General features: G+C 42.6%; 2 long non-coding RNA genes across 2 annotated transcripts in view; one reads left to right on the forward strand and one right to left on the reverse strand.

Moving 5' to 3' along the window:
• LOC142000697 (uncharacterized) overlaps positions 1-20,617 on the reverse strand; it is a 50,300-nt gene that overhangs the window by 11,479 nt on the left and 18,204 nt on the right. The gene's annotated exons all lie outside the window — the stretch shown is intronic.
• Positions 3,539-20,617, forward strand: part of LOC141974353 (uncharacterized) — a 31,596-nt gene continuing 14,517 nt past the window's right edge. Inside the window, exon 1 of the long non-coding RNA XR_012635735.1 lies at positions 3,539-3,652. This is a non-coding gene — a long non-coding RNA (uncharacterized LOC141974353). The remainder of the gene's footprint in view (positions 3,653-20,617) is intronic.

A 20,617-nucleotide genomic window follows, 5' to 3' on the forward strand; every position in this document is an offset into this window, starting at 1 on the left:
TCACACACCTTACAGCTGAACATAGCTTATGCCACCCATCATACACGTGTCCGCAAAATCATGGGAGGGATGCTCACTCCTGAGACAAAGATAATATCCTTTCCTTTTGAATTCTGACTAGTAATACACAGACTGAGTTAGTTCTGAGCAAATAAAACTCGTTCTTCATCCCATTCTGAACTGAACACCCTTTCCCTGCATCTCTCCAGCTACCAATAGCTGGGTGGCAGGACATTTCCATTTCCCCAGCACTAAGTGACTTCTACAGCTGGCAATGAAGCTACATTCACCTCCACACACCATAGGAAACAGATATTTACTGGGCCTTTCTACAGTTGGAGGATAAAGTCTCCTGTCTAATAGGGCTAATTTTGGTCAGCTGGAACAACATCAACCTGGTTCAGTCTCTTGGCTGAGAGCTGGGAGGCTCCACTCTCTGCATGAAATCCTGGCCCCATTTAAGTCAACAGGAGTTTTATCATTAACGCCACTGAAGCCAGGATTTCATTCTCTTTCCCCCAACAGGGATTGTTCAGGCCTGGCAGGGCTTCCTCGGAACACATCTAAGTTCAGGGTTAGAAGTTGGAACTTTGTGCTGCAGGCTCCCTGGTGCATAAAGGTCACACGTCTGCACCAGGTGATTGTCCCCACTCTGCCAAGCCAGTAAGCTGCCATTGCCAGGCCGACAGCTGCCGCCAAGACATGCTTGCGCTGTTAGTTTTTAAATCACTATTATGGTGCCATATACCTGCGCACTCTGATATTCCCTATGTCTATTTTTGCCATTTAATTACGGATACCCTTCAAATCCTGGTGGGGGAGGTTCCATCCTGTAAATACTTGCAAATACGGTAACCGTGGCTTAGCTCCATGGCCCAGCAGCATTAGGGGAGGTCAGAAGGCAGCACTGCAGTGAAAAGAAGGCCTCAGGATGGTTTGAGTTAGCACAGTTAGTTCAGAATTGAGTCCGTCCAGGTGTGTCTAGAGGACACTTGCATTAGTGTAAATTTCACCTTCTAACCCATCAATGTTTGTTACACCAGCTCAGACCCTCCCATATACCAACCTGTAACTTACACCCTCACCTATGTGTGATAAATGGGTATACATCTCAGGGATTATGCATTGGTGTCAGTCAGGATAAAGTTGCAGCCAGAAGAAGGCCAGATCAGGAGCAGGATGAAAGCATAAGTAGGTGTAAGTTATGTACATGCATCTTCACTTCTGTTGTCCATGTGTTACACCTGTGTGTGTAAGTCATCTCCATGCAGTTTCCACTGTCTGCAAAGGGCCAGGGCCATGACGACCTGCAAGATAGAGGCTCTTGCAGAACAAGGGATATGCTCTGTATTTATATTTCCTTAATCTACAGTAAATCACCTAGGCTGAGAGTCCATATTTGCTTTTTGTGTGCAAACACGTAAAAGCAGGGAAAGGGGCTTCTTTCACTGACACCTATGTTACACTCCTCCCCATCCCTGCATTAGTTGCTTTGCTTGCAACACCCTCCTGTGCCAGCCCTCTGGGGCGTGACTTATGTCTACCTAGGCTGATGGGTCAAATGCTGCCTGCTTATGGTACCAAAATGAGACATCACTTGCAGTAAATTGGAGTGATGTGAAACAGGAATTAAGTTATACATGCAGAAGAGGGTCCACCTTCAGGACCCTCTTCTCCATGTATAACTTAATTCCTATTGTAGTTAACGTGCTGAGAGGTTGGAAGAAGGCCTCAGTTTTAGCCTCTTCAATATCTGATCATGTGTGCCTATTGTTGAGTGACAAGGGACTGTTAGACTCTAACTCCCTACTGTATTACATGATTTGGGATTGCACACAATAAAAGACACTAGAGAAAACTACCCCCCTCCCCGCTCCTAATTCTAACACAATGTGCCTGTGTCTTTGTCAGACACAGTGTCTTTCTTTTGATCAGGGAGAGAAATGTTGTTGAACAAGAGCCTGCTGCCTGTCAGCCCCAAAGGGACGGCACCAGTGATTCATTTATATTAATCTCTCTACTTTTTGCACTCTGAATTCATGCAGACAATGCAGGCAAAATTTTTCCTCTGCTGCCTGACCTACCCTACCCTATCCTAGACACTAGCCTGTTTTCAAAACAGTCTCAGTCCTGCCTTTAGCTATTAATTTTCAAAGAGCCATAAAGGAGTTATGACCCTTTCTGCTACCACTTGAAAAAGTTAGTTCACAGCAATGTTTCTTTACATTTTAGAAAGAGGATGTTCTCTTAGCAGTGCTGCTGAGTGAAAAGTTAAGTTGGCCTCAACAGGGGCAAGATCTATGAAAAAAAAAAACAACAACACTATTTAAGCCCCTGAAACCTGAACTGTCCCAAAGATAATAAGAAGAAACCATCACATGAACAGGGCCAGATTAATCTTTTGTGGGCCCCGGCACCTGGACCGTGCCCCACTTGGCCCTCTTTCCCCCGAGACTCCACCTGCTGCTTGCATGGTGGGATGAGGAGGAGAGAAGCGAGCAGGAAGTGAGAGGGGAAGGGGGCGGAGTGGACAAAGCAGCAGGTAGGCCTTCAGGCAGAAGAGGCCGAGTGGGGACAGGGCCTTGGGGTGGAGCATGGGCAGAGCAGCAGGGTGGGGCGGGGCCACGATCCAGGCACCAGGGCCCCTTCTGAATGTGGGCATGGCGCCCTTGGCACCATTGTCCTGGTACTGCATATAAATCCTACTTGCATGGCGATAATTATCATCAAATGCAGTGGGAAACTAATACGGTTGGCTATCTTCCCAGAGAGAAATTCTATGCTGTGTGTGTGTGTGTGTGTACATTCACATGTATGTGATAGAGAGAGTATATGCTGTGTATGTGTGAGTGTGCTCTGAGGACCATATTGTGAAGTCCTTACCCCGGTAAGAGTCTCTTGGAAGTGAATGGGAATTTTCTCTGTGTAAGAACTTCAGCATTTGACTCTGTGCATTTTTGGGCATGCACATAACTCACAGTAACTGGAGAGAGCACTGGTCTATGAATAGTAGGATCTTTGTTCTCTGGGTTTGCTTGGCTTAGAGTTGCCAACCCTCCAGGATTGTCCTGGAGTCTCCAGGAATTAAAGATTAATTTTTAATGAAAGATTATGTCATCTAATGAAACTTCCAGGAATACATCCAACCAAAATTGGTAACCCTATTTTTACACCCCAATCGTGTGAATGGGATGCCTGCCCTACAGGGTGCACACGGGTGCCTGTATCTGGAGTTCATTAGAAAAGCTCTTTGGATCTCGGGGAGAACATGTCTATGTAGTGTGAAGAATCTGGACTGGACCGCTGGAAAAGACATGCACAGAAGAATCACAGTAAAGGGAATGACCTAGAGAAGCATTGCTGTTGGCGGTTACAGGGCCGTCCCTAGCAATTCTGGGCACTACGCGCCCCCCCCCCCCCCGCGAAGGGTGGGGGCAGGCCTCCGTGGGGGGCTGGGGCTGGCTTGCGGGGCACCACTCCCCGGCGGCGCGGCTGGGGCCCGGTTGCTGCACTTCCTGCCACGGTGAGTGCAGACCCCGCCCTGCCGCGGAGCTCAGGGGAGCGGGGCTGGGGCAGAGCAGGGGCTGGAGCGGCAGGCAGCTGCGCAGAGCAGGAAACTCGTGGCCTATGCAGCTGCGTATTTTGCGTGTGGGTAAGGATGGCCCTGGTTGTTACATTAAGAGAAACCTGATTGTGCCAGGACTTTGTTCCTCATGTGTTATGTATGAGGCACTGACAAGGAACATACGGGCTACAGTCGCTGGGCACAACAGAAAAGCATCAGAGTGGAGATGCAGTCTTCCTTCTGAGTGTTCTTGAAAATGTTTTGGCTTCAGCTATACTCTGACAGTAACTGTATTTAATTTGGGGTGGGGACGTGAGACTTGAACAACTATTGTTATGATCAGAGTTCTGAGTAGCTGTGTAATTTACAGGGATTATTTGTTCAATTTTTTCTCTTTCTCTGTTGGCTGAAGCATTTATATCCCATTATCTGCTTTCTGTTTAGCTGTCAAGGGGATTTGTGATAACATCCCAAAGACCTAGCAGTCTCTCACTGGAGGAGGATTGGTCATTTCCTTTCTATAAAGGGTGGGTTCATTGGATCAAGTGACTATTAAGCACCCACACTGGCTGCCTGGAGAGTAGGAGGAAAATGAAGAAACTGGTTCCTGTTTAAAACTCTCAGTCTGAGCCTGTTTCCTAACCCAGCTAATTAGAGGCATGCTCCCAGAATTTCAAGTCAAGCATAGAAATGATACACATCTGGGCTACGCGGCTTCTGCTGAATCCCAGAGCTGCTGCAAGTTTGTGATTTCGAGGGGGGGAAAAAAACCCTTTTATACTTTAAAAAAAAAAAAAGGAAAAATCTACACTAAATGTGGAGCATTCCTTAGCAATTTTGTGTTACATTCTTGTAACACATGCAGAAAATATTTTCTAGCAGAGAAGTTTAAGTCTTGAAACATCTATTCACCAGGGCAGGATTTTCCCTTCTGGATTCACTGTGACCTACTTTGCTATATAGGAAAACCTTGTCTGCAAACTTGTTTAAATGCAATTCAAATCTAGTTCTCAGTAACTCAGTCTGTAGTAGTTTAAAGGGCAGGGTTCAAAACCAGTTGACATGTGTCTCTGTGCTGAACTGGCACCTCTCTGAAACTACTATCTTGTTCTCTAGAATTTCAGATTTTATTAAAAATGTAAGTCTATTATTATTGTGAAGAAAGCCTAAAAAGTATTAACCGAGTGCAGCCAAGGCAGAGATGTCTGCATTGAGCCTAGACTAATAGCTCAGTCAGGTGTGAACTACCCTATTCATCTCAGCAAGGAGTCAACAACGTAAAGATTTAAATTATAATCATTGGGCATCTGAATTAACTATTTCATGCCTCATATGTGACAGGATTGTGAGCATCACAGATCTACACAATTTACTGCAAGTGATGTCTCATTTTGGTACCATAAGCAGGCAGCATTTGGGAGACACCACCAAGGAGAAAACAAGGCCAAAGAGCCTGCTAGAATGCCTGAGTATATTCAAGCTTAAGGAACTTGTGTAGCCAAGTGGTAACACAATTATATTTTAAATAGCTGCACAAGCTGCTGTGACTGGCATCTGATTTTGGTGATTCGCATGGGCAGAGCTTGGAAAAGTACCATTTGTTTAGCTCCAATCTATCCCCTGTGAAAGATCTAGTATGCATAAACCGCTGTCAGAAAAGGCTTTTAAAAATATTTTCTAAACAAAGTGGAACACTCGTTACCCCTCAGGGGGGTCGCAAAGTTATTATCTGGGGGGTCGTGAGCTGTCAGCCTCCACCCCAAGCCTCGCGTCACCTCCAGCATTTATAATAGTGTTAAATATTTTTAAAAAGTGTTTTTAATTTATAAGGGGGCTGGGTCGCACTCGGTCTTGCTGTGTGAAAGGGGTCACCACTACAAAAGTTTGAGAACCACTGGTCTAGTCCATACAGTGAGGAGTCAGCGCAGCTCAACAGAACCCAGATGCACTGGGCTATCGGAGAGAGTGATAGCGTATTTTAACTGAGCTCCCAGATGCAGGTGGAAAAGCCAGAATAGACATTTTCTCTTGACCCTTTGCCAGCCTTGTCTTTGGCAAGTTACTGACCTGGTACATAATAATCTTCTGTAGTTCTCCCAGTTACTGGGCGCTATCCATTACTATTTGTCTTACACAATAATTATACTTCAGGGTTAGAATGAAAAATTTCCCTGGACAAGAGCTGAGGCTCCTAGTCTATGAACATTCTGGCAGAGGCATACAAGCAGTTGACTGCAGTAACCTCTTACACATTAAAAAAAGCCAACACTACACTCTAAATTAAAATTGATCAGTCCTCTCAGCATGTAACAACTGCACAGATTCTGATAGATGGGGGAAAATAATACTGCATTACTGGGGGAAATCAAATACTTCAGAGAGATTTCAAATTGCTTGTCCTATCCATTCAAAAGCTGTTGCTCTGGAAAAAGACAGCATGAAGACATTTGATTATCTTAAAGACACATCAGTCTTGTGTGTGTGTGAGAGAGAGACTACCATTGATGTTAGGAGTAAGGTATATGATTCATTAAGGGGAGGTGGCATGCTACAAAGTGAAAGGTTATGGCTGCTGCCCTGTTAAATACATTGACCATGTTTGTTTGCACCAGTGGTAAAATGTGAGTGAAAAATGGCTTGAGAATATTCCTTCCACAGCCTGATATAAGGAAAATCTAAATAAAAGGTGCTGTGTCCCTTAGGTCCTGGCTGCAGGTATTGCTGATCTTTCACAGGGTAAATCTCAGACAGGGCTTGGGCTCTAGCACAGCACAGCACAGTGACATGCAGGCCTTGGTGTCTCCCTGTAGGACCGTCCAGAGACAGAAGGCCTCTGAGGCTTGTTAACATGCTGCATTTTTTTTTTTCTATGTGAATCCTGCTCCTCTGGATTATTTGACTATGTGCCAAATCACAAACGCTTGGAAATACTATTTCAGCATTTGTTTTGTGTCTGGGGAGCAGACTGACAAGATCATTGGTGGCATTTTCTGTGTCATAATTTGCACTTGTGCCTATATTGTTCAATTTCACGTCAGTTTGCCTTCAGCAGCAAACACACCCATTAGAACAAGGAGGCTATCTCAAGAGCATTGCTCAGTATGTCAGCTGTGGCTATAATTGTAGCATCTACTTTTAAACCAGATGTTTTCTGGTGATTCATGCTGAAGTGAGCTGTAGCTCACGAAAGCTTAAGCTCAAATAAATTGGTTAGTCTCTAAGGTGCCACAAGTACTCCTTTTCTTTTTGCGAATACAGACTAACACGGCTGCTACTCTGAAACATGCTGAAAAGTGTAGCCAAACTTGGCAGTTTAACAGATATCGTCAAACACGAGGTTTTGAACAGTGTGTCATATTACACCAATACCACATTGTGGTTACTAGAAGCAAGATGAGTAAAAATATGCTAATTAGTGCCATACGTGAGTTTGTATAGTAAGACACTAGTCTAGATCCCAGAAACATCAGAATTTAGGGCACTAAAGCTTTTCCTCCATGAGTCATACCTGTCTTTTTATAATTTGAAAACCAGTTTATGAATCATTCATGAATACTCCTGCTCTTATTTGGCTAGATGGAGGTTCACTCCTATGTCAGCTTCTGATGGGCTCTGACAACTGCACCAGGCTCCTCCTTCCTGCTGGCAGGAAATAACACTATCTGAAAATTATTAAAGCAAGTCTATTTTACAGTCATGCCCATGCTCATCCAGCTGCTTCCAGGCATGCATGAATGATTAAATGAATTGCACAACACACTGTGTCCCCATGACTAAGAGACTGCCTTTCCTGTCCAGATTCCATCCATGGGTTACGATGAACAACCTGACCAGTTATGGCCTCTGGAACAACTCTCTGACCAGACTCTCATGGAGAAATGCAGTTTACGTAGAACTTGCTTATTGATCATGAACTGATTGTATACTGTAAAGTACTAGTAAAGTATGGGCTGTCTATGACTTCCACGTAGAAGGGATGATACTCAACCTACTATTGCAATGCTCAACACAGAGAAAATAATCTAACACTGAATATTTCTTTATTAATACTCAGATCATTTACAGTAAAAAACAAAACTGTAAGAACATGGAAAAGGAGTACTTGTGGCACCTTAGAGACTAACCAATTTATTTGAGCATAAGCTTTCGTGAGCTACTGCTCACTTCATCGGATGCATACTGTGGAAATTACCCAAGATCTTTTTATACACACAAAGCATGAAAAAATGGGTGTTTACCACTACAAAAGGTTTTCTCTCCCCCCACCCCACTCTCCTGCTGGTAATAGTTTATCTAAAGTGATCACTCTCCTTACAATGTGTATGATAAACACCCATTTTTTCATGCTTTGTGTGTATAAAAAGATCTTGTGTACTTTCCGCAGTATGCATCCGATGAAGTGAGCTGTAGCTCACGAAAGCTTATGCTCAAATAAATTGGTTAGTCTCTAAGGTGCCACAAGTACTCCTTTTCTTTTTGCGAATACAGACTAACATGGCTGTTACTCTGAAACCTGTAAGAACATTAGGAAACTTTTTTACAGATATATTGTTAATAGATACTGAAATTATTTTACCAAGCACTTCTCAATTACTTATGAAACACTGGATACCTTCCATCCTTGTAATATACAATTTTGAGAGGATTTATGTTTACAAACATAAGCTGGAGCCTTCACTTAGTATCATGACACCAGTGAATTATTACTTTAATTAAAATAAATAAGCAATTAACCCTTGGTATCTTACATAAATCTATAAAACTAAATATGGACATTTATGCAGCACATGTGTGAACCAGCCCCACCCCAACGTCTCTCATTACATAACACATTTATCTCTATACTTTCTTTTCCATTTGTTTGCATTTTACAAAACAACAATTTTTTTAAATTTAACAAAGAAAGAAGGTTTAGAAACAGCATTGGCCTTGGTATGAAGCCCAGTGACTGGAAAGTCCATATGGTTGGAGTCATCTAAGTGAGTCATTTCCCAATCTTCTGACTGCCCATCTCCAGTAAATGAACCACTTTCCAATTTCTAACAGCTCTTTTTTAATCACATGGAGGAAAGGAGCCAGCATCTTTTTTCTGCGGCCCATGACTGGGTGTTAATGAATCATGAATGAGGGAAAGGTGCACTTACAAAAACATCTGTAGGAGCACTGAGTGTTGAGGAGAGGTACAGAGCGTGGAAGTATCATGGAAAGAGGAGCATGGAAGATCAAGGGAAGGGTACTGGGGAGTCAAACAGGGATAGAGGACCATGGGACAAATGAAGAAACCTAGATCAGGGCATAGGGAGCATGAGAAAAGGGAGTATATGAAGAAGGTATTAAAAAAAACTAGGCAACTGCAAAGAATGCTTGGTGAGCTCCAGGAAGTCATTGGAGCGTTTGGAATTTACTTTTCTATGCACCAAGCATCAAACCCCCATGACTCTGAAGTGTTTGCTAGAGCAGAGGTTCTCCAACTGCTCCATGGAGAAAGCTGGCTGGTCACACACTGCTGTCTCCTCCTCTTCATTTCCAAATGCACATCATCATCAAGACAAATCCAAAAGGGACGTAACCTCCTTGCAGATTGAGCATCACCTGAATTGATCTCTACCTAGGTCCTTAATATGGTCTGTCTGGATGTTCAGTCTACCTCAGTCATTAGTGAGCTTAGCACACCTTCAAAGCTTTTGGCAATAGTATGATTGTTGACTGCATAGCGGCTTTCCTTGGCAAATGCACTTCATAATTCATTGGTCTAGTAATATATCCATACCAAGAAAGTTGATAAAATTAAACCAGTGCTAACAGAGATGGTTGCTGGGTTTGGCTATGAATATCTTCATTGCTGATCTTGTCCTACCACTTAATATGGAGCAGCTGACAAAAACAATGCAAACTGAAAATGTCAATTCATTGTTCTTTAGTGTTTCTTAGCACCCATGTTTCACTGCCTTCCAATAGAGTTGGTATAATCGTGGTTCTGTATATCCACAGCATTGTAGTAAACCTGGTGTCCTGACATCTCCACAGAAGCTGCAGAAGGACCCAGAATGTGGTGGCAGCAGCTGCTATATGAATATCCACATCTTTTGAACGTATCCCAGTCCTGTCTGTGATGCTACCCAAGTACTTAACAGATGCTACCTGTGCGATATCCTCTTTGGACAGGTTACTACTGAACAGGTTGTAATCTAGCATTGGATACTGATTGATGGTAATGGTCAGGGATTTAGTTTTATCTAGATTAATAACCTGACCAATGCATGCTACTTCTTTCCTGACCATATCAGCCATCAGCTCCAGCAGTCACCCATCTAAGCCAACAAGGCAATGTCATTAATGCATTTCAGGGCTCCAAGTAAAATGGTGTTCAGTTCATTGCCACCAGTGGCTGCATCCTCAAAGTTATTCATCAACCAATATACGCCAATATTGAACAACAGTGGTGCTGGAACGCAGCCTTGAGTAACTCCTTTGGGGACAGAAACCATGCCATGTATCATTGACTTGAACTCTGCTTTCTCTTCCATTATATAGCTCTTTTATCAATGACACTATCTTTGCACAGATGCCAAGTTGCCACATCGGATCCCATAAACTTGCTCCATGCAGTGACTCAAAGGCCTGAGGAAAGTCTGAGTGCTTTGCACGGCTTATTAAATTCTCATAAAGCTCTCTCAAGGAAAAGATTTGGTTGATAGTGTGTGTAAAGGTGCACTAAGCCACACTTTGCCATGAAGTGCAATACTGATTCTAGACATTACCTCAGAAATAAAGATTTTCCCTGGGACCAACAACAGTGCGATACCTGCCTATTCCTGTTCTTCTGTCCCATACTAAGCTTCCTGAGCGTATTTGCCCAGGTGGCATTATCCTTTCTTATCTGTACATTAACGTTGCTCACTGTAATAACAACGTCTTTTATCAAGATTTCATTATCAATTGTCTACAATTGCTGATACAGATTATCTGCAGCTGCATCATTGATCTTGGCGTTGGTGGGACCATACACAGAGATGATGGTATGATGCCTGCAGTCAGTACAGAATCAAACGCTGATAAATTGCTCATTAATCATGTGCCAATCCTACGATTCTTGTCTGCCATTGGGTGAGAGTACCATGATCTACACTTGCTCAAGCAACCTAGCAGGGCTGCCTGAGAACAAAAATGTATAGTCCTCAACTTTGTTTTCCCCACTTCCTGGCCAGTGCACCTCAGATAAGGCACAGATATTGACGTTCAGGGTTTTCAACTGCCTGATGAGGAGGCTAGCTTAAGCAATTTTGGATAATATTTGGACATGCCAGGCACCAATTTTACATTTACCACTGACATACAGAATGCAGAGATGGCCTTTTCACACGTTTTCACTGGTCATTTCTTCCTCCATTGCAGAAACAAACTCTTGACCATTTTGACTTCAAAAGCAATTGACCAGATTGTCACAGGTGATTGGCTTAATTAGAAACACCCTCATGAGATAAACCCATTGATCCTGGAGGACATTTCCAGATGCTAAATGCATTAAAAGCTAAAAATAGATGATATGTTTCCCAAATGTGAGTTTTCCATGAAAGCAATTGATGCAGGTGCTACAGTGATGTAACCATCAGTGGGAGGGTAGTTGAGTCTGTGATGTCCCAAATAAGAAGGGCTGTTACTCCATGACAATCTTTTAGTTGATATGTGCTCCATATCTCAGATGAGTTTGAGAATTCCTGTGCTAGATGGCTTTGGCATTTCTGCAGATCCTTCACAAAGTCAAATTGATACTTGTTCTGTTCTACTACAGATGACTCTGCAGAGAAAATTATTCCCAAATCCCCTGTCTTGTCTTGTCCAGAAGATCAGGAACAATTTCCTGATGGGGAGGAGCTCATCTGGGTCATTGATGCTGCCTTTTGCAATAACATCTGCCTGCCCATCCATATTAGGCAATGTGACCAGCCTGAGAGGCATTCCTTTTTCATTCAGTGTCACTGAGCTGTACGTGACTCAGTTCTGATATATTATTTACACTGCACTGTTATACATACAGCCAGTCACACTGAACATACCCCTGTACATAAAGCAGAGGGCTTGGCCTTCTAATTTTTACACAAACTACTGGGAGCATATTTTAAAGAGCAATATGGAGATTTCCATTTAAATTCTGTACTAGCTGAAAGGCTGTGTCCCTTCCAAATCTCTTGATTGGTCTAGTAAAATCCCTATGTCATCAGTTAGGACTGGCTGACTGAAAATGGTTTAACTGTGTCACAGGCAGGTAGTTTTCTGACTCAGCTGGAGAAAAGTTGAGATGTACTGTTCATGTTGTACACAGACTTTAGAGACTCAACAAGTCTGAGACAATAACCTTGATGCAAAATGTAAATTCCAAACCCAATTGCTTCATCTTTCTGACATGAGCTTAGTTCCTTTTTAAGTAATGGAAAACTGAAAATTCAATCATGTAAAAACCATTCATGCAGGTCACTTAACACCTCTGTATCTGTTTCCCAGTCTGTACAATGGGAGTGATATAGTGGGATTGAAATAGTTCATTAATGTTTTTAAAGCAATTTGGTATCCTCAAATGAAAAGTGTTATAAAAATGCAGTGTTGTTCTTTTCAGGCCTCAAACATAGTTTCACACGCAGAACATAAAAACTTTATTCATAAAGAAAAGTGTTGTCTTTGCCCACATGGTAATATTGACTTGGAAAGACACATCTTATCTCAGGGACCTGCTTTGCCAAAATATTTATAGAAGGTCAAACATGATTTTCTTCCCCACTGAACTGAGCAGCAAAGCTTATTTTGCAGTAAGCTGCAGGTGTGCATGGTAGCCTAGCCTGGCTCATTATAATGTCCTTTCTGAGGAAAGTGAGAAGGACCTGAGTTGAGGCCCAGATACTGGAGAAGAGTCAGGCCTCTCTGCAGAAGCCTCTGAAAAAACAGTCTGCATACAAATTCTAACAAGAGACAGGGCTGAGGGCTTAGAGAGGAACATGAAAGATGAAGGAACCCAGAGTGACTGGCCATTAGCCATTAGATACAAACCTGCAAGAAGGAGATGCCCCTAACTCCCAATCCAAGTAGTTTTGTACGTATGCTTAATTTGCTTGTCTTGCCTATTTCAGAACTGAGCAGTCCCTGAACACAACCCTCGGGAAGCTTGTCATTTTACGAGTTGTGTGCCAAATCCTGATGACATGGAAGTTAATGGTAATTCTTTCACCAACTTCAATGAGACCAGGATCCAACTATGTCTGTAGTCACAGAATTATGTGCTGGTCATTTCCCTGCATGTGAGAGGCCTCCAAGACTTAAATCTATCACAGAACAAATGAAAACAATGGTTTTATCACGTGAGTGAGAGTTTTCATCTTCCAATTTCCTAATTTCTCTGTGTATATACAGCAATGACCCCACTTTGAGCTGTGAAGGGATATGCTCTGTCAAGTAGATCAAATTCCCCAAACTGGGGAGGTATGATATCGGTTATTGGCATCCTGATCTCTTGGGATCCTGCAACTGACTGATTCCTGAAATGCCCTGCACTGGATGTCTGAGGAGGGACAAAGTCTGCCAGCTACTGCAGCTTTATCCACCAGGGGATGTACAGGAAACTATCAATTCCTATTCCTCCTGTCTGGAATGTCAATGGGTGGAAGCTTCAAAGCACCCTTAGTTCTCATGCTCCTGATCGACCTTACAGGCAAACTTGTATTTTGGTGCCCTTCCTTCAAGTTTAAGAACAGTAGCGTGCAGCACAGGGAGGACCAGCTCCTGGCTTCAGAGCCTGGCCAGGCTGCACAGGAAAGAGTTTCTGAGCCCAGGTGCTCCCCAGCCATACACCCCCTGATCACCAAGCTGGAGGAAAGCAGATGCATAGCCACCACCCATGCCCACAGGAAGTGGGGACCCAGGGGCTGGCCTGCTGGCTCCACCGGGGCAAGCCCTGCTGCCTGCACTTCCCCACCAGGCTGACAACTCCAGATGGTATCACCAGCCACCCACTTGGCTGGCCAGGTATTCCAGCCCTAAGCTTGCTCGTATTCACAGGCCCACCAGCTTGTGGCGCTCAACGGCACCCCTGGATCATGGCACTCTGGACAGTCACACACATCACCCACCCATAAGGTCAGCCCTGCCCTGGTTAATACCCAGCTTCAGTGAGACACAAGTGGGCCCCTGGAGAAGAGCGCAAATGGGGGCACTAATACATTCTAGTTATAATCGATTATAGCAACCTCTATCCTGAGGCAGTGCCCTACTCAGACTATGATCAAGGAATTAGTCCAAGTTTCACCAGAGTTGAACTCCCTACTGACAGCATCACAGAGCAAAGAACAAATTTCTTGTCCTGCCTAACACAGAAGGTTTGCAAAAAGAAAAGGAGGACTTGTGGCACCTTAGAGACTAACCAATTTATTTGAGCATAAGCTTTTGTGAGCTACAGCTCACTTCCACAGATGCATACTGTGGAAAGTGTAGAAGATCTTTTATACACACAAAGCATGAAAAAATACCTCCCCCCCCCCCCCAACTCTCCTGCTGGCAATAGCTTATCTAAAGTGATCACTCTCCTTACAATGTGTATGATAATCAAGTTGGGCCATTTCCAGCACAAATCCAGGTTTTCTCACCTGGTTACCAGCAGGAGAGTGGGTTTGTGTGTGTGTGTGTGGGGGGGGGGTGAGAAAACCTGGATTTGTGCTGGAAATGGCCCAAATTGATTATCATACACATTGTAAGGAAAGTGATCACTTTAGATAAGCTATTGCCAGCAGGAGAGTGGGGTGGGGGGGGAGGTATTTTTTCATGCTTTGTGTGTATAAAAGATCTTCTACACTTTCCACAGTATGCATCTGTGGAAGTGAGCTGTAGTTCACGAAAGCTCATGCTCAAATAAGTTGGTTAGTCTCTAAGGTGCCACAAGTACTCCTTTTCTTTTTGCGAATACAGACTAACACAGCTGTTACTCTGAAACAGAAGGTTTGGGATCCTCAAGCTAAAATCAGTTCCTGCTTCTCTTTATCACTCCAGACAGACGGCTCAGTTGAGATTTTTAATAATCCTCCAAAAGTATATTGCATAACTTAATGATGACAGATGCAGAAGACTGGGACTGGTGCTTCTCCCTTGATGCCTCTTTGTGATTTGGGACATTCCACACACTGGCAAAATCTGAAAGTTGTCTCCAGTACTTCAGCTAAACTAAGTTAACTGAAGGTGAATGGAAGGTTCCTTTTGGTCTCTGTAGAACCCAGCTGCAAGTTAATCATCACATTTCAAGTTTTACTGATACTCTCTTTTGTACAGCACATTTACAAATGATAAATCATATTTTTCTTCCTTCTGAAAATACCTGTCTACCCCATACAGTCATTCACAGCAACGCTACACATTCTGGGTTCTCACCACCATGCTGAACCATGTGTTTTCGAATTGCTGCAGAATCACTACGAGAAATTACACAGTCCCGGTCTGTCTAATAACTACATACTGTATATCCTCCCTCAGAAACAGCTTACCAACCATACTGGGAGGTTGTCATTAAACTAAATTCAATTATTTTCTCTCTTATCTGGGTTCAGTTGAGACAGAGAGAGCACCTTTTCTGATCCATGTGAATAGACTAGTTGTCCAAGCAGTTTGGCTTTGCTCACGTGACTGGACAAACAAATGGGCAGCTTGATGAATGTTTCAAGTTCTGCAGGAGCAAAAAGCAATTAATTATCTCATAACCAGTGGGTATGCCATGGAGTCCCATTCCCATTGAGCCTCTATTGCTGGTCTCACTTGCACTTGGTAGACAAAATTTGTAAATTCCACTGGGAAGGAGTCTGAATGTCTGTGGGTAGAATTTTAACCATTGTGACTGGCCAGGGGAAAGTTTTATCTCGGGTTGTGGAAAGCTTTGCATGTTAATAGCTTTTATCTTTGCTAAAAAAGTTTTTTCATGTGTGTCCAAAAGGTCAGCCCTGAGGGGCAATTCCAAGAGGTCAGAGTTTCTTCATTAACAAGCCCTGAGGCCCAGCTAAAAAGGGGAAGGATTGAAAAAATATCCCCATAATTCCTCTTTATATAATCTTGTCAAAACAGTTTCAGATTTCTGCACTCCTGTAGAAATCTCAGAACTAGGCTGGAAGAATTGTCTGAGTGTTAATTTACTACCTGATGTCTCAGCCTCCTGGAAAAGACTGGAAAGCAATGGTCTCCCGCTGGAGTCTTGGCCAGAGGTGAATAGCTGAATGAAAAAGCCTTTGCTCTGCATTTGAGCCTCTCTGACCTTTCACTTCCTGTTCAGTTGTGAAACAAAAAAGTAAACATTTAACTGAATGTGGTAGCCTGGGACAATCGGCCTTATTGTGGTATGAATGCCAGTCTCGTCTCTCCCTGCATAAATCCTCTTCACTGGCAATGCTAATGGATCTGCTGCAGAAGAAAGCCATGCCCTGTATAGGGCAAGACCTGCATCTAGTCAGAAACACAAGTGGTCTGTTGTTGGGTCCCTGGTAATGTCCTGTATGAAGAAGGATTGTTACATGGGGTGTGCAGATCTCTCAGTCAGAGAGAAGAAGGGCTCTCAAGTACTTACTTAATTTTCAGTATAGAGTATTATGAGTGAATTTTTAAGTCACCAACATTACCACGAGGTTTGACTCCAGAGTAAACTGTGGAAGCAGTTAGACTTCAGCCCTAAAATTGTGCTGTCACAGTTATTGGGATAACTGTACCTGTAGCTCCGACTCCTCCTGGTGGTCCGATCAAGAGCACCACCTTTTCAGGTCTCATGACTCAAACCATCACCTGGCTCAGCATGGAATCATGTGATTCTCTCACTTTCAGACTGGCCATGCCTGGCACTCCCCTGGTACTAGCCATGAAAGTCTCAGCAGGTTTGACTTAGGCTCAGATGCTGCAGTTCTGTTCCTTTTGAGGCAATGACGGTAGTAATCAAGGCACCATATATTTAGTCTTAAATGCTTTTGTCCTAAATAAATCTTAAACACAATAAAACAGACTGTATGAATATCTAGCTTTATCCTAAGGCTTACCTTCTCTGGATCTGAGAAGGCCCAATTTCTTTAGACTCCCTCTGCAGAGTCTCCCTCTGTGTCAGCATGTCCCACTAGACAGCTTTGGACATGTAACTCTCCATCCTCAGAGGGCTTTGAACTCTTTAGACTCCTGGCAAAACAAGCTTGCTGCTTCCTTGGAGACAGGAGGTAAGGTCCTTGAAACTGATAGTTTTGTGCATGGTCTTTCAAGTGCATGCTGGGGTGTTCTTATCTGGGAAGCCATTGTGGTGCTTCTGTTTGTTCTTCCCACAGATCCCAGTATAAGTTAGATCAACATAGTCATGCAGGAAATTCTTATAATCCAATATGCAATAACTTTCCCTCACTGACCTGGTCACATACAGGGTTCAGAAAATTGTCACATCTCAGTATTCCCACCATTATTACATATCAGCTCTGCTTGTCACATGTATATCTCTGGATTGTTTTGAAGACACCTTGCAGATCCTTTCTAGCTTCCACTACACCTGACCTGACAGGACACTCTTACATCATATGTATTGCTGGGCTCTATTTGAACTAAAGTGAACACGAAAAGCTGTAATTCAAACAGCTATTCTAAATTATAACTTTGCTTTCAGTAAGTCTCACCATTATTTCAAGATTTATGGCTTAGCTCATGAGCTCTACAGAAATCAATACCACATCAAGAAACATTTATTTACAATTACCCATTGGTTTCTGGAAGTACATCTTTCAGAAGGGTTAGCTGGATTGTTGATATGCAGTAACCATTGTTATGCATATTGCAAACATATGCTTCACAATGCCATATTATATGCAAATCCTTATACCTGTTACTTTTGCTTCGTTGCTTAAATGTACTATTGTATTGTTTGAAAAGAAAAAGAGGCTAAATAGTTCCATTATTCAAGCCTTCTGAATCTGAACATAGAAACATTATAGCTAAAGGCAAGCCTTGTCAAACATTGGAAGTCTGGAGGACAATGCCAACCTCTTGCATATTTTGCTTATTGTAGAAAGTTGCATAATTCCTGGGGTAGAATTTTTAAAGCATGTTCATCAGTGCTGAACACAAATTCTATCCTGCCTTGGTTTGTGAGTGCTGAGGATAGGAAATAAGTTGGTGTGTGCTTGTGTGTTCCCAATGAACATCAAGAAATTAGTCCTTGAAGCCTTCTCATGACTGAAAGGATCCTTCTAAGATTATGGAAATTGGATGCTTTTCTTTCTCAGGCTGACTGGCTTAAGGTGTTGTCTACAGTAGCACTGATGGAGAAACTACCTTTAACAGGTTTCAGAGTAACAGCCGTGTTAGTGTGTATTCGCAAAAAGAAAAGGAGTACTTGTGGCACCTTAGAGACTAACCAATTTATTTGAGCATAAGCTTTCGTGAGCTACAGCTCACTTCATCGGATGCATTCCGTGGAAAATACAGTGAGGAGATTTATATACACACAGCCCCTTATCCATATATAGCTTTCTGGGTACCCGTAACTGAGATTCCAACTGCTGACATAACTAGTGTCAATCCCACATTAATACATTTCCCAATATTTCCAGTACATTAATGTGGTTAACCTCATGGTTAGACAAACTAAAAATCACCCCCAAATTGGTTATTTTGGGATTCTGTGGTGTAATTCTTTATCACAAGCTACATATTGCAAAATATTGCTAAACTTTATAACCTTAGGTTAAGCAGTTTGCTACTTAGGCTAACTATTAAAACTACCACTAGGCCTCAGCTTATTGTCAAGCCTACCTTAGTTATTACACACATTCTTACATTTCCCTACTTCCTTTACAGCTTTAATAGATTATGTTTTGCTATCTTAAAGCATTTTAATATGCTTTGTCACATAATATGTAATTTAATCTTGCACCCTAAAATCAGGTCAGGGGTTACAGGTCAACAGATTGGTCTCTCAGCACCCTGTGTTGCTTTGTAGACTGAATGCAGACTGAACCAGCTAGTTTCAACATTGTCAACAGTTTCATCATTGTTAACCCTAACTATTTATTTGTAGCCTTTTCACTCAGAAAAGGGAAAAGGGATTTGGTGAAATTAAAGAAAAGTTAAGTTTACATCACATATAATGATGAGCCAGCTACCAGTTCTCTAAGTACACTGAAATGCTCTTATATTTCAGTGTACTTACTGGGGGGAGGGATAGCTCAGTGGTCTGAGCATGGGCCTGCTAAACCCAGGGTTGTGAGTTCAATCCTTGAGTGGGCTATTTAGGGACCTGGGGCAAAAATTGGGGATTGGTCCTGCTTCAGGCAGGGGGTTGGACTAGAAGATGACCTCCTGAGGTCCCTTCCAACCCTGACCTTCTATGATATGCCAGAATTGTAAACTGTAAGCATTATATAAGTAAGCTTGATTCCATAAACCTGAAGTCATAATCATTGCTGGTTTTATTTCACACTTTGGTGGTACTGTTCCATGCAATATAGTCAAATCTTGATTTTACTAAAATTTCAGCAGACAACACAACATTTGTAACATCTACAGAACATGTGATTGCTGGTTATCGGGCAAGGTGACAGAGGCATTTTAAAAATTATTATTGTTTGTAAAATTGGAGTTTGCAAAATCGGAGTTGGGGTGAGATTCTCAACCCCACTGTGTATCTGTGTGCTGGGTAAGACAGCTGGAGCAATGTAAAGTGGGTAGAAGAGCCTTTGATACAACCAGGAAAGAATTCCCCCAGCATGGGAACTGAGAAGACAGCTGCAGGATGTCTTTCAAGGACCTCACCCTTCCCCAGCAAGCCCTAGCACAGGTGGTATGCAGGGAACAGTGGTATGTCTGAGGGGAGAGGGTTATATCTGGGGGAGGGTCTGCAGATAGTCCTGTGGAGACTCTGTGCAGTAATATGTCCCATAGGCAACCAGGAACAGACTGGATAACTTTGGCAGCCCTAAGTTTTGCTAGGGGCTGTGAGAGTCCCCAGAACTGTGAGAGAGGTTACAAATATGGTTTAAAGCTACTTCAACCTCACTCTTCCCCTCCTCCTGGACTGTGAGTTCTGTGCTAAGCCTTTTACAAGTGCAGCACAGAATCTCAATGGTAATCTCTGAAAGAGCCCCTGGGTTCTGTGAAGTGCCCTTTAATGTCATGCTGCCAACTGAAATAACTCTAGCACTGAACACCTCTACAGAGATCCTGGATGGGCTGCACAATGAGACTTCACAAGAGACTTGGAAATTGAAACCAAATTTTCTTAGACTATTAACAGAATTGCGACTGATCAGAAATCTTAACTGCCAAATGTTGTTAACACCTTTTAGAATTCCCGGTAACGATCCTTCTTAGTTTTTTAAAAATCTCACTCTACTTTAACACTGTAACTTTTGAGTTCCTGGGGAATCATGAGTTATGGATAAGATTTGGAAATCTAGAGGAAATTTGGTATCATATATGCAGGTACATTTTTCATTACTTATCTATGGACTACACATGTTAGGTTAGGAGGAAAAAATGTTAACTTGATGGGTTCAATTCCAGTCTTTGTGATACACTCCTTCTGTACCAGTGTGTCTTATTTAATTATGATGCTAAGGAATTTTTGGATGTAAAAATCAAAGAAAGGGAATGACCAAGATAAATAATGATCTACGGTAGTTTGTGAAAACATGAATGAGCTGGAGGAGAATACCTAGGTATTCTATATTATTCTGAAAAAAGAAAAGGAGTACTTGTGGCACCTTAGAGACTAACCAATTTATTTGAGCATAAGCTTTGATGCATCCGATAAGTGAGCTGTAGCTCACGAAAGCTTATGCTCAAATAAGTTGGTTAGTCTCTAAGGTGCCACAAGTACTCCTTTTCTTTTTGCGAATACAGACTAACACGGCTGTTACTCTGAAACCTATATTATTCTGAATACTCCCTTCTCTCACTGCAGTAGTGTACAATGACTGGATGTAGGTGTATGGATAATAAGGCCCATGATTGATGAGACAGTTATCAGTTCATTTGGCACCATTACCTTATGCTAGCCATCTGCAGCAT

This window comes from Natator depressus, chromosome 18 (assembly GCF_965152275.1).
Source record: "Natator depressus isolate rNatDep1 chromosome 18, rNatDep2.hap1, whole genome shotgun sequence".
NCBI classification, from domain to species: domain Eukaryota; kingdom Metazoa; phylum Chordata; order Testudines; family Cheloniidae; genus Natator; species Natator depressus.